Source organism: Sus scrofa, chromosome 2 (assembly GCF_054392235.1).
Source record: "Sus scrofa isolate SSC_HxYL_T2T_F1_AM1 chromosome 2, Sscrofa_HxYL_maternal_Yorkshire_Landrace_v2.0, whole genome shotgun sequence".
In the NCBI taxonomy this organism is placed as follows: Eukaryota; Metazoa; Chordata; class Mammalia; order Artiodactyla; family Suidae; genus Sus; species Sus scrofa.
Genome location: NC_139384.1, coordinates 130068555 through 130083662, shown reverse-complemented (window position 1 = coordinate 130083662; position 15108 = coordinate 130068555). Strand labels below are relative to the sequence as shown.

Here is a 15108-nt window from a genome sequence, read left to right as displayed (position 1 = left end):
GGCTCGGTTGGTCCGGTGGGCTCGGTTGGTCCCCCTCTGCGCTTGCGCGCTTGCTCTTGGTGCGCGCAGGGAGCACGCGCCAAGGGGGCGCAACGAGGGAAGAAAAGGATGGACGCTGTGGAGGCGCACACGAGTGAGCTGAAATAATGAGCCAAGGAATATGCGGTATAAAGGGTGGAAGAGATGGTAAGTGTGAAGGGGAACTTAAGAAATAAGGTGTAGATTTAAAAGTTACACCATCACAGGAGGAAAAAGGAGAGAATGTAGGAATGCAATATTCAGAGAAACGTTTTCCAGTGTTAAAAGAGTGATACCAGTCCCAGGAATCAACAGTGGAACTGTCTAGAACACCTAGAAGCAAATATTGGCAAAAGTGTAAGTAAGGTCTCTCACAATCTGCTGGTGGGGTGGCCCCTAGTTTGGAAGTCAACTTGGCAGTGGTTGTTGTTGCCAAAATTTGGCCTCTTTCTACCTGTGCTGAATTGAAACGCAGAGACAGAGTTTAGGGTAAAAGAGAAACAGGTAGCTTTTGTTGCTTTGCCAGGCAAGGGGGGTTAGGCTAAAGCCTTAAAGACTGTGCCCTCCATTGGAAAGAATTTCGAAAAATTTTATAGTTAAAAGGAGAAAGACAGATTTTCAGATAGGAATCAGGATTGGGACAAACATGCATTCTTCTTTCTTTGGGGGAATCTTAGTCATCAAAGCTGGAGTCACTTGATCTCCACATCATGATGATGGTCTTCTGGGTTATTTCCTAGAATAACAATACTTGGGAAAGGGCATATTGATCAGAGATTAGAACAAACTAGGAAATTTTCTGAAAAACATCGTTGTGCTCAGGGTACCTGGCTTTAGCTTACAGGTGATTGTATTTAGGGTACGATTAAGCCAGGGAGGAGGACAAGGAAGAACTCTGAGCTGTGGTTTTAAAGTATTCATTTCTAAAAGGAGCTTAGGGAATATAACTTTTCTCTTAGGTGCATAAGATGCCTGTGTTGTTATGTGTATCCCTTGAGAAGGAACCAGGATCCTGCGAAGATTGTACTATTGTTTCATGACTGTTTCTCCCTTATCTTTGCATCCCCTTCCTTCCCTGATCAGCCACTGTTTGAACCTAGTTCCTGTAGGTAGGAACTCAGGGAAGATCATGGAGGTTGAATGATGCCCATTTCCTCAAAACAAGAAATGGACACACAAAGGCTTTTGTGCCCAGGAGTTCTACAGGGCCCTGCTCAGTTTCACTATTATTATTATTTTTTTTATGTCTTTTGTCTTTTTAGGGCTGCACCCAAGGCATATAGAGGTTCCCAGGCTCGGGGTCGAATCAGAGCCACAGCTGCCAGCTATGCCACAGCCACAGCAATGCAGATCCGAGCGGTGTCTGCGACCTACGCCATAGCTCATGGCAACGCCGGATCCTTAACCTACTGAGCAAGGCCAGAGATCGAACCCGAGTCCTCATGGATACTGGTCGGGTTCGTTAACCACTGAGCCACAATGGGAACTCCTTATTTTTTTAAAAATAACTTCTCAATATTTTCCTTAGACAAACACTCTCACATGACAAGAAGTCACGTATAGAATGTTCATTTCAGCCTTATTTATAAGAGCAAAACATTATTAATCTAACTGTTCATTAATGAGAGAATAGCTAAGTGAACCTTAGGGATATCATGTAGAAACTAAAAGGACAGATCTCTATGGCTAGCATGAAAAGATTTCTAAGACAGTGTAAATGCAAAAGGTTGCTGCGTGATATAATTAAGGTTAAAGTATGATATAGTTTACATTTACACATATGTAATATTGGTTATGTGAACTGAGAATCTGGGTTTCAAGCAGTGGATGAATGTGGCTTTATTTTGTTTTTAGATGATGGCTCTGTCTGCAAGAATGGAAGCAAGGAGAGCCGTTAGAAGACTATTCCATTAAATAAAGAGGTGAGAAAGTAGTAGTTTAATTTTTTCAATATAATTGATATTGAGCATCTTTTTTCCCCCACTATATGTTATTATAAGATATTGAATACTGTTCCCTGTACCACTACAGTAGTAGGTCCTTGTTGATTATCTATTTTATATATAGTAGTACGTATGTGTTAATCCCATACTCCTAATTTATTCCCTCCCCACTCTTTCCCCTTTGGTAACCATAGTTTGTTATGGTTACCAGAGAAACCAAAGTCTTTCTCTGACTTTACTTAGTGTAATGTTATTTAGGTCCATCCATGTCACTGCAAATGGAATTATTTCATTCTTTTTTATGGCTGAGTAATAAACCATTTTTGTGTGTGTGTGTCTAATATTCTTTATCCATTCATCTGTCGATGAACATTTATGTTGCTTCCATGTCTCTTGGCTGTTGTAGATAGTGCTACTATGAACAATGAGGTGCATGTATCTTTTCAAATTAGAGTTTTTGTCTTTTCTAGATATATGCCCAGGAGTGGGGTTGCTGGATCATATAATAACTCTATTTTAAAAAAAAAATTTTTGTTTGCTTTTTTTAGGGCTGCACCCACAGCATATGAAAGTTCCCAGGCTAGGTATTGAATCAGAGTTACAGCTTCTGGCCTATGCCACTGCCACAGCAATGCAGGATCCAAGCCACATCTATGACCTACAGCACAGCTCGTGGCAGTGCCAGATCCCTGACCCACTGAGTGAGGCCCGGGATTGAACTTGTATCCTCATGGATACTAGTCGGATTCATTTCTGCTGCACCACAATGGGAACTCCCTATTTTAAAAACTTTAAGGAATCTTCATGGTGTTCTCCATAGCAGCCATCTCAGTTTACATTCCCACCAATAGTTTAGGAGGGTTCTCTTCACACTCTTTCCAGCATTTATTATTTGTAGACTTTTTGATGATGGCCATTCTGACTGGTTTGAGATGATACATCATTGTAGTTTTTTAAAATTAAAGTATGGATGATTTACAGTGTTACACCTACCTGATTGTAGTTCTGATTTGCATTTCTCTAACAATTACTAATATTGAGCATATTTTCATGTTCCTGTTGAGCATTCTGTATGTCTTATTTGGAGACATATCTATTTAGTTCTTCTGCCCATTTTTTGATTGGATTGGGGTTTTTTTTGTTGTTGTTGTTATTGAGCTATATGAGCTGTTTGTATGTTTTGAAAATTAATCCCTTATCAGTGACATTGTTGGCAAATATTTTCTCCTATTCTTTATGTTGTATTTTTGTTTTGTTTATGGTTTCCTTTGCTGTGCAAAGCTTATAAGTTTAATTAGGTCCCATTTGTTTACTTCTGCTTTTATTTGTTTTGCCTTGGGAGACTGATCCACGAAAACATTGCTGTAATTTATGACAGAGAATGTTTTTGCCTACATTCTCTTCTAAGAGTGTTATGGTGTCATGTCTTATGTTTAAGTCTTTAAGCCATTTAAAGTTTATTTTTGTATATGGTGTGAAGGAATGTTCTAACTTCATTGATTTACATGCAGCTGTCCAACTTTCCAAACACCACTTGTTGAAGAGACTCTCTTTTCTCTATTGTATGTTCTTGTCTCCTTTGTGGAAAATTAACTGACTGTAGGTGTGTGGGTTTATTTCTGGACTGTCTATTCTTTTGCACTGGTCTGTATGTCTTTTGTGTGTGTGTGTGTGTGTGTGTGTGTGTGTATGTGCCAATTCCATGCTGTTTTGATTAGTGTAGCTATGTGGGGTTGTCTGAAGTCTAGGAGGGTTATGCCTCCAGCTTCATTCTTTTTCCTTAGGGTAGCTTTGGCAATTCTGGGTCTTTTGTCATTCCATATAAATTTTTGGATTCTTTGTTCTAGTTCTGTGCAAACTATCATGGGTAATTTTGCATTTACCTGTGGGATTGCATTAACTCTGTAGATTACTTTGGGTAGTGTGGCCATTTTAACGATTCTTTCAATCCAAGAGCATGGGATAAGATTGAGATCTTTTCATTTGTTTATGGTCTCCTTGCACTTTACTTCCATGTAGAATTTTTAAACTGACAATTACCTACTGATCACTTCCTTGGAAAAATACTTTAGGTTTAGTTTACACTATGAGCCATGAAACAGATCCTCAGCTTTGTCTCAGATGGTCCAAATGCACTGGCTTCATTGTATCAGCCTGTGCATTGGATGGAACCACTGTTGATTGGAAGCTGCTGAGTCACCCGCCCTGCATCCGCTTCAATTTTTAACCATTCTTGAGCCACTTCATTTCTGAAAAAGATCCATAAAAATGATGTGATGACTTGTTCTCATTCTATAAGCAAGAGAGAAAGCTATTTCCAGAAAAAAAGATTTTCAGAGTAGAAACCTGATTTCTGTATCTTTTATCACAGCAGAGTAGAACTGCTGCTCTAATTTCTCAGACTTTTAAAAAATTGTTTCTGCTATTTTGAGTCCCTAAGTTAGTCATATAAGCTCTTTTATTGTTGCTATATTCAAAAGAATTATCCATAAGATGATTCAAAAGGTATATGAATGTTTAATAGAAATTTAGTCCATATTCCTTAGCAAAGGAAAAAAAATCATGTTATAAGTTGAAACTGTATTTTGCATAATACTAATTGCTTTGCATAATAAAGCAGCATACTGTGACTGTCTTTTAGGGTAACTAATTATATACACAAAAAGGGATCCTGCCAAGGTCTTTCTATCCTACTGGATAGATTTAGACTTACAGTATATTCACCCTTTAATTGAGATAGCTAATTTGGTCTCTGATTCTGATCCCAGAATATCCCAGAGAGAGTATCTGCCAAGAGTGGGTAGGGCTCACCTGGCTGTAGGCATGAGTGGGAGGATCTAATTGAAGCTACAGCTGCCAGCCTATGCCAGAGCCACAGCAATGCAGGATCCAAGCTGCATCTGCTACCTGCATCACAGCTCGCAGCAATGCCATATCCTTAACCCACTGAATGAGGCCAGGGATTGAACCTGCAACCTCGTTGTTCCTAGTTGGATTCGTTTCCACTGCACCATGACAAGAATTCGTAATAATGCCTTTTAATTTTAATGAAGAGTATGTTTCCTTTACCGTGTATAAGAAAAAAAATATAGCTAACACATCAAACCTAATACCTCACAGTATTCTTGTTTAGGATAAAACTAAACTATAAATTTATTTGAAAACTGCTCCACAGATATGGAAAAGTTCAGTAAGGGAGAACACATGAGTGACTCAAAGTTTATGAACTGTTGTTAGAGGCAACAAGAGATCAAGAAGAGATAGTTGGCACGGCTCTTCATCTACCCACCCTCTGGGAGGGTAGGATGTTTAGAAGTGATACCTTCTTCTATAGGAAATGCTTAGCACCATGCATGGCATTTAATAAACACCCACAAAGTAGAAGCTGATAATGTGTTTGGGAAGCATCTTTGAGTCCAGGGAACTAATACTGTCTAACATTGATTAAGTACTTCCTCTGTACAGATACTATGGTGGGGGATTTACCTCTGTTGTTTCAGTTCCTCTTCACAGCCATCATGAGTAGATGTTATGACCCCCAGTTTTGGAATTAAAAATTGAGACTCAGGAAAATGAAGGAACTTAAGGTCACAAAGGTATCAAGTGGAGGAGCTAGGACTTGAATCGAAAAACCTGTCTTCCTCCAAAGTCCATCATGGTTTTTCACCCAGCTCCCAGGACAGCCAGGGCCCATGTCCCTGACCACTGGGAAGCAGCTCGGGAAAGGACTAGACGTGTGGAATTTGGAGGCCTAATGTAAACCTGACTCTTCCATTTGCTAACATTGTGACCTTGAACATTTCACTTGACTTTTTTCTGACCCTCTGTTTCTTATGTGTATGATGGGGACAATAAAATTTGACACAGCAGGCACTAAATACTGGTTTCACAGGCCATTAACAGGTGTGTGATCTTGAGCAAACCCCTTCCCTCTCTGGGTCTTGACATCCTCAGCTGTAAGGATGATGGGATGGGCCCTTCAAGTCCTGCTAGGAATAATTGTTCCACGATTGTATTCTGATTGGACTACAAGAAACATTACTGACTAAAGTCGGTGGAAGTAACTAGGTCACCTTCCATTTGGTGTGATTTTATTTATAAGTATTTATAATTTATAAGTCTGGATTCCTTAGAAAGCAGAGCCAGACAATGATATGTTGCTGCTTATTTGTGAGGGAGTGTAATACCAAGGAGCAGAAGAGAAGGGCACAAGAGTCTTGCATGTGAAGCAGGGGAGGAGGGAGAGAAATTGGAGCAGACATAACTGAGCTGATGCCACCAAGTGCTCCTGGTTGCTCTGTCTTATAGAACCAGCCTCTGAAAAGCTATATCTTAGGACGGTCTGTCTGGAGTTTAAAAAAAAGAGAGAGAGGATGAATTTACCTACCAGTTTCTATCTTCCATTTAGCAATGAGATATTAATTCCTCTGCAGCTATAGCTTGTGCAGTTCTGGGCTCTGGAGCCAGATCTCTTGTGTCCCACATCTTAGTGTGAACAGGGAGGCCCAGGATGGGAGATGTGAGTATGTAGCCTGGAGGTGAGGCTGGGCTCTGGCAGGTGCACCTGCAAGTAGTCCGAGCTGGTTGCCATGGCAGCAGTTGGAACAGGAGCCAAGGGAGGCTGAGAGCATTTGACAGTGGTGTAGGTATGTGATACAATACCTTATGCCCCATTGACTCTTAAATAGAATCTCAGGGACTTACTCATAAAGGATGATCATGAAAAGAAAATAATTCATAGAAATAAAAAAAGAAAGAAGTGACCTCAGTTAGTTTCCTGAAAAGGGAGGATAATAATAGCACTTATCCATAGGGTTGTTGCAGCATTAGAATGAATTCAAGAATCCAATATTTGTAAAGCATTTCAAATATGTGCATCATAGAAAAGCCACTACATAGACGTTTGTTTAAAGAAAGAAGACATTACCCACCCGGGCTGTGATGGTTTCTGCAACTGAGCATTGCATTTACCCTTAAGCTTTCTAGCAGTTAAGAAAAAAGGCAAATATGGTAGGTTTCATAATTGATATTATCTGGTCAAAAGGAGCTTGCTAATTCTGATAGAGAGCCAAGAATCTACCTGACATGAAAACCTAAAGGTAATTGATCTCAAGGGACATTAAAAAGCAGAATAAATAATGTTTTCATAATAGTTTAAGAAAGATGTGCTGAAGAGTTTCTCCAATGGCTAGTTCTTTCACTGATATTTTACCCGATACCGCTATTTCTTCTGAAAGCTAAGAAAACGAGGTTCAGGTTTGTAGCCTGCTGATGAGTTACCCTGAATCTGTGGTTCTCGATCAGGGCATTTCTGTCCCCCCAGGGGACATTTGACGATGTCTGCTCTGGGGTGGGGGTGGAGGGTGATAATGCTACTGTAACTAGTGGATAGAGGCCAGGGATGCTTTTAGTATTGCATGGGATGTATGTATAATAAAAAAATTGGCTGTTCTTCTGAAACTCAAATTTAACTGGGAACACTGTATTTAAATTTACTAACGCCAGCAGCTGCATTTCCTACAATGCATAGGACCGCCGTCCACAGCAAAGGATTCTCAGGCCCCGAATGTGAATAGTACTGAAGTGGAGGAACTTTGCCTTAGATGAGTATAAATCTTTGCATACCTTCCTAGAAGAGACAGAGTTTGGATGTTAAAATACCTTTTCCTTAGTCATACTTTTGTTTAAAGTTAGTTAGCTCACAGCTTCAAGTCAGCCCTGGCCTCAGCCTAGCTTATTGAGACCCATGATGCTCACAGAAGCTCAAGGCCTGTCTCCAGCAAACAAGTCGCAAAGTGGACATTGCATAGGAATCTTCTTGAACACACCACTGCTCTTTAAATATCTCCCCTTCCTACCAATAATTTAGCACTTACCTCCTACTGCTTCATCTGGTTATTTGGAGAGAGTTGATTGCATAAGCACTCAGCTAATCCACAAATGTTTTTCCAGACTGATGGTGAGCACAGTGATTTGGACAATGAAAACGAGGCAGGACCTGGAGTCTGCAGTATTCTAGGGGCTTACATTCTAGCTACAGAGATCACTTAAGGGAAAGATACTCTAGGAAGGCAATGGCAATCCTGTCTTCCTATATGAATGAGTAAAGGTCCGGGGGATGACTGAATGATAAGTGGGAACAGAGGGCTGGGACAGGCCATTTTCTAGAGCAGGGGCCCATCTCGTGACTGGGCTGTGACAGTGAGTCACAGGTGGGCTCTAGGGAGACATGGTCTCTCCATAGAGAAAGCGCAGGCAGGCATAGGGCCTTGGAAACAGATAGTAGAAAAGACTTGGTGGGAAGACAGAATGTTAAGCCCCCTCCTCTACTTCTCTGGTGACCTCTCACCAAGGCTCACATCATACTGCTTTCTTTGGTTTTATTAGAAACTTCTTTATGTAATAGAAGCCCGATAATGTCCCCATGGTATACGTCGCAAAGAAAACATTCACTAAGTAGAGCTATAAAAGGTCACAACTGAAACTCCCTCATGAAAATATCACTAGGTTTACCCCTCACCTCCGCCTGCTTCCCCAACCTGGAATGAGATAGGTAGGGATTATTGGTGTCTTCCCTTGTCCAGAGGATACACTTTGCATTCAAGCAAACTATAGAGGTTACATTACTAAGCGTGAAATGGGACAGAAAAATGGGAAAAAATCAGCTGCCAGATGCTCTCCAGCTAAACTGCTTAAGAGGTGGATGATGCTCTCTGCTCAGTGCCAGCTCACCTATAGCTACACACACACCTGTCGTGTTCTTCATCCATGCCCATCATTTTTGACCTCTCCTTAGTCATTTCTTAGCTGTAGACAGATGGCTTCTGCATTTCCAACTCCATGACTCAGCAAAGAAAACACAAGGCAGGACCGTGCTTGGTATGATGTAATGTAATAACATATTCACACTGGTAACCCTGTTTAACCCAGAAAGGATTCAGTTACACCAAGTGTTCTCTGCTCAGAAGGCAGAGAACTTTATTGTTTACTTTCGAAGGCTTGCCATCAAAAAATGGCTGATCATAACCCTTTGTGACTGAAGGGTTAGTTTCAGTTTTTGGAAAAATTGACTTCCATGATATACTTACTTCTCCACTTGGGCTGGGAAATAAGGTCCTGCTGTACTTTCATAATGTACCGTGATTCCCAAAGGCACAGGTGATTTCTCACGGGCTTCATTTTGAGTTGGAGGGTTCTCAATGACATACAGTCTTTTAAAAAGAATCTTTTTCAGATGGAAAAATGTTATATTTACAGAAAAGCTGCCTAAGTAGTAGAGAGTTTTCACATGCCTCATCATCCAGTTTCCCCTGTTGTTAACGACTTGCTTAAGCAGGATATGATTGTCTCAACTAAGAAACTAATATTGGTACATTGTATAAACTCCAAGACTTTTGCGTTTCACCCCATTTTGCATCAGTGTCCTCTTTCTGTTCCAGATGCCAATCCAGGCAACCACATTACATTTGGTTGTCATATCGCCTAAGTCTTTTCTGGTTTATGACAGTTACACAGTCTTTTTTTTTTTTTTTTTTTTTTTTGTGACTTTGACAGTCATGAGGAATACTGGCCAGATATCCTGTAGAAGGGTTCTGTCTATTGTTTTTCACATGATGAACTGGGGTTTTACATTTTTGGCAAGGATGCCCAAGAGGTAAAATGCCCTTCTTGTCACATCGTATCAAGGGTACATGATACTACTGACATCTTTGGTGACTTTAACCCTTATCTCTTGATGAAGATGGTGTTGGCCAGGTTTCTCTAGAGTACAGTTACCGTTTATTTCTTTCCTTCCTCCTTCTAATCTTTGGAATTGGGTCACTAGATCTGGCCCACTAGATCTGAAGGAGGAGTGTCTGCTTATATTACTTGGAATTCCTATGTAGGAAAAAATTCATACAGCCATTTTAATGAGAGATTTTAATAAATATATATGCCAAACTCCCAGACTTAGCAAATGTTAATATTTTGCAAAACATGCTGCTGATTTTTATTTTATTTATTTATTTTTTGTATTTTTGCCATTTCTAGGGCTGCTTCCCACGGCATATGGAGGTTCCCAGGCTAGGGGTCTAATTGGAGCTGTAGCCACTGGCCTATGCCAGAGCCACAGCAACACGGGATCTGAGCTGCGTCTGCAACCTACACCAGAGCTCACAGCAACACCAGATTCCCTAACCCACTGAGCAAGGCCAGGGATCAAACCCATAACCTCATCGTTCCTAGTTGGATTCGTTAACCACTGCACCACAATGGGAACTCCCTGCTGATTTTTATTTTAAATAGATTTTTAAAAATTGTTATAGGTCTGGTTGAAGTCTCCTTTATACTTCTTTGTTATCCCATGCCTCTCCCTCTTACCTTTTAGGTAACATTAACCATGTTTTTACATATATTTGTATATTCATAAAAGGATTTTCCATATTTATATTTCATTGTGCAACTTGCTTTTTGCTTTCACCTTTGTTTCTGAAGTCATCCAGGTTGAAACATGTATATGGAAAGGCATCTTAATCTTAGCCAGTAAATTGCCTCCAAATCACTTTGTAATTGGGGTATTAGTGGGAAAGTTTCCTGTAGACTATTAATCCTCCCCATGGTGTGTGAATTTGTGGAAAGTGAAAGATGCCTCCTGACCTTGTTCTTAGAAGTTGGACTGGGGGTATTCCAGAAAGACCAGAGAGAAAAGAGGAGCTAAATGTCCTTTCTGATGCTTCCTACTAGCCATCCCTCTCCTTATTCTTTCTGTCCTGGCTGCCCCTTCTCCACCACCTGTCTTCTGACTGCCCACCTTCCCTGGTGTCAGTGAGTCTTCAGAGCAAGTATCTGACATCAGCGAGGGTGGCTGGAGAGACAGTGCAAGGCGCTATAGTGATGCCAGAAAGATGTTACTGGAACCCGGGTTCTTATTCATGGAGCGAGAATGAACTTCAAGAACACACAGGCAACAAGTAAGCAAAGTCTTTATTACAGGAAAGTAAACAGCTCCTAGGACAGCTGGGAGGGGGAAGAAGAGCCCCCCCTCTCTATTGTCCTACATGGGTTTTTACCCCTTAAAGATGGAGGGTACCAAGATGTGGTTTTCTCCCATTGGCTTTGTCTGATTACCTATATCAGTCCTTGTCCAATAGGGGTTTCAGAGGTGGAAATGTTCCATAAGTCTCATGGTTTCTTTGCCTTCCTCTTCCTGTACTGAGTCACAGTGGGTTGGAGATTAATGTCCATCTGGGCATAGGTACACTCCCTCTAGTAAACCAGGCCTGTGGGAATGTTACTCCCTGGAGCCCTTAAGTCGCAAATGTTATTCAATAGCCATATCAAAGAATGCATCGAAGCCCATGCTCCTACACTGACTACCCGAGTTATTATTCTCCCTCAATCGAACTGAGGATAATAACTCCTGAGCTCCAAACTCAGGTCTCTTACAACTCAAACTCAATATGTTTCAAAACTACCCTTCCCCCACAAGCTGTTCCTAACTTCAATATCCATCCACTTGCCAAAGTCCAAAACCTGAGAGTTGTTCTTGACTCCTGCTTTTCTCTCTCCAGGCACTGAATCATGCCCCAGAGTCCTACTAGTCCTGTTTCCTCTGTATCTTAATTCTTTTCTTTCTTGCTGCATGCCATCACCCTCATCCAAGTTACATGAACTTACATCCAAATTACTGCAGCACATGCCCAGCTGGACCCCCTGCCTCCAGTCTGCCCACCCCCCATTGTATCTTCCTTCCACTCTGCAGCCTGGGGAAATCAAATCTTATGACTCTTCCAGCTAAACCTTCTCCATTGGCCTTAGAACAAAATCCCAGCTAAACCTTCCCCACTGGCCTACCCAGATTTATAAAACCCCCAGATCTCACTTCCTGCCCTCTCTGCATCAGACTTTATGGACCAGTCATAGCCAGTTTTTTTCACTTTCCCAAATGCACGGTACTGCTCCCCCACCTGTGAGGTCTTCACACATGTTCTTCTCCCTTCTTAGAATACACCCTAATTCAACTTGGATCAGCTTTCAATTTGCAGCTGAAATATTCCTGTCTGTATAAGAATTCTGGCAAAGACTTTTTTCTCGACCAAACTTTAGGCAGTCTCCTTGGGGCCTTCTTTTTGGTTAGGCCTTGTCCTTGGGCCTGTTTTAGCAAGAATCCTGCTAAATGGGTCTAGCGAGAATGCCCCCCCCCCAGCCCCCCGATGTCTGACCGCTTTGACATCCCATCAGGTTCCTCATCCCCTGCCTCTTGATGTCTCAGTCCCTTGCCTACCTGTAGCAACCATTTTATTAGGCCATTTTAGCAAGAATCCCTAACCCTTGACGTGTCCTCTTAGTAACTTTCCATCCACTGATACCCCCACCCCTTGCTTGTTGGCTGTGAATCCCTAGCCCTCTGCTGTATTTGGAGTTGAGCTCAGTTGTATATTGAAGTCTCTTTTCCCTACTGCAGTATTCACAGAATAAAATCTGCCTTTGCTACCTTTAACTGGTATCTGACTTTGTTTCTCTTTAACCAGCCCCTGACGCCTAGACTAGGTTAGAATCCTACCATATGCCTCTTCTACTTCCCCTGTCCTCATTATCAACTCTTTCTATAATTGTGTGTTTTTTCTTAGTAAGCTCTAAGAGTCTTGAGAGCCAGGATCAGGTCTTGTTTGCCATCGTATCCCCAGCACAGCCCAAAGCTGCCATGTGTAGGACACAGTCATTGTGTGTGTGGAATAATGGAATAGATTTTCAGGGTTTCTCACTTGCTTATATGGAACGGTCCACCACCACAGGCAGTTTTAAGTAACATAGATGTGTTCCAGGGCTAGCGTGGTGGGCTTTCCCCAGGTATAGAAGGAATCTGTATCTCCTTTTATACAATTCAGAAGCTCTTAAAGTCCTCCCTAGAGCAGAAACATGGAACTCTCTTTGTTTTTTCTTTTCTTTTCTTTTTTTTTTTTTTGTGTATGTGTGTGTGTCTTTTTTGTGTGTGTCTTTTTAGAGCCACATCCGTGGCATATGGAGATTCCCAGGCTAGGGGTTGAATCGGAGCTGCAGCTGCCAGCTTACAGCATAGCCATAGCAACGCAGGATCTGAACTGCATCTGCAACCTACACCACAGCTGACTACAACACCGGATCTTTATTTTTTTATTTTTTTTATTTTTTTGTCTTTTGTCTTTTTGTCTTTTTTGTTGTTGTTGTTGTTGTTGCTATTTCTTGGGCCGCTCCCGCGGCATATGGAGATTCCCAGGCTAGGGGTTGAATCGGAGCTGTAGCCACCGGCCTACGCCAGAGGCACAGCAACGCGGGATTCGAGCCGCGTCTGCAACCCACACCACAGCTCACGGCAACGCCGGATCGTTAACCCACTGAGCAAGGGCAGGGACCGAACCCGCAACCTCATGGTTCCTAGTCGGATTCGTTAACGACTGCGCCACGACGGGAACTCCAACACCGGATCTTTAAACCACTGAACAAGGCCAGGGATCGAACCCAAACCCTCATGGATACGAGTCAGGTTCATTACCACTGAGCCATGATGGGAACTCCCGGATCTGACTTTCTCTAGCAATGGCTCCAGATGGAACTGGCAGCTGCCTAACTCCTTTGTTCACTCAGGCAGACTCTCAGCTCAAGCGCCCCAAACCCATGATTGCACTTTCTATGTTTACTTACCTTACTTTGTATTTTCTGCCAACCACAAAAGATAGACAAGACCTAAATTAATCATGTTTAATGCTCAGGTGCAAAAGATGATTAAGTTCTTCATTTAATGTAACCATTCCTCATTTTACCCCTGTCTCTCTGCTTATTTATTTCAGAGATGCCTGTAAGTCATTGGCTGGTTTTGATACATTTTGGAACACTGATAAAGAGTATCAGATATATTTTATGTTTGACTGGGGGCTTTCTGCTATCTTGAACAGAGATTTGGTTGATAATTTTCAAATGGAAATATCTTCATTTTGTAACGTATGTAAAGTTTGGAGTGTGAGCAGAGCAAACAAGACAGTGATGACATAAAGTAAAAATGATCTCTTATTAAGCAAATAGGGTAAAAGCAAAAGACTGTCATCAATATTGTTATGAAAAGGAGTTCCCTTCATGTCTCAGCATTTAATGAACCTGACTAGGATCCTTGAGGAATCACATTTGATCCCTGGCCTTGCTCAGTAGAATAAGGATCCTGCATTGCCGTGAGCTGTGGTGGAGATCACAGACGTGGCTCGGATCCCCCATTGTGTGTAGGCTGGTGGCTGTAGCACCGATTCGACCTCTAGCCTGGGAACTTCCATGTGCTGCAGGGGCAGCCCTAAAAAGCAAAAAAAAAAGAAAAAAAAATTGTTATTAAGAAACCAAAGGGACCACCTGTGAGTTCTTCACAAACCAATGGTATTACCCTCTGAAGGAGGATATGGCTTCATTGAAACTCCTCCTACTCATGAGCCTGTGTCATGGTTTCAGAAGGTTTGTGGAGGAGAGAATTTTATAACCTCTCTGGCAAACCCTTCTGGTGTAGAAATGATGACTCTTGCAAACCTGAGCCTGAGCCAAAATTTCCCTTAAATTCTTCTCACTGCAAGTAAAACGTAATTCCATTTATCTTTTTGCAATGTAGGAGGTGATAGAAGCAGAAAGAGGTTAAATGACTTGCTCATCATATCATCTAATTAGTGGTAGACTTAGATTTGAACCTAGGCCTGTCGGACTCTAAAGTACCCCCTCTTTTGTTCTTAGCCAGTGGACCGCCTTGCCTAGTTATTGAGATGGCTCAATAAATAAGACCATTTTTTTTTTTTATGCTTTTTGTTTTGTTTTGTTTTAGGGCCATACCTGTGGTATATGGAGGTTTCCAGGCTAGGGGTTGAATCAGAGCTGCAGCTGCTGGCCTACAACACAGCCACAGCAACGCAGGATCTTAGCCACATCATTGACCTACACAACAGCTCACAGCAACACTGATCCTTAGCGCACTGAGCGAGGCCAGGGATTGAACCCACGACCTCATGGTTACTAGTCGTATTTGTCTCCGCTGTGCCACGATGGGAACTCCAAGATCATTCAGTTCTTTAGCAAGCTTGGATTAAAGATAATGCCCACTACTGGCCATAAACCCGTATGACTCTAGCTCTGTGTCCAGGGCTCCAGGTCACTGTGAGGC

General features: G+C 41.8%; 1 protein-coding gene across 3 annotated transcripts in view; it reads left to right on the top strand.

The window, feature by feature from the left end:
* Positions 1–15108, top strand: part of LOC110259445 (uncharacterized) — a 153946-nt gene that overhangs the window by 82856 nt on the left and 55982 nt on the right. For 2 of the 3 annotated variants that reach the window (XR_014838588.1, XR_014838594.1), the window contains one exon: positions 1873–1940. The gene's annotated coding sequence lies outside the window, so the exon portion shown is untranslated. Of the gene's footprint in view, positions 1–68; positions 187–1872; positions 1941–15108 lie in introns of those variants that run through there. The other variant, XR_014838593.1, reaches the window with a different exon arrangement.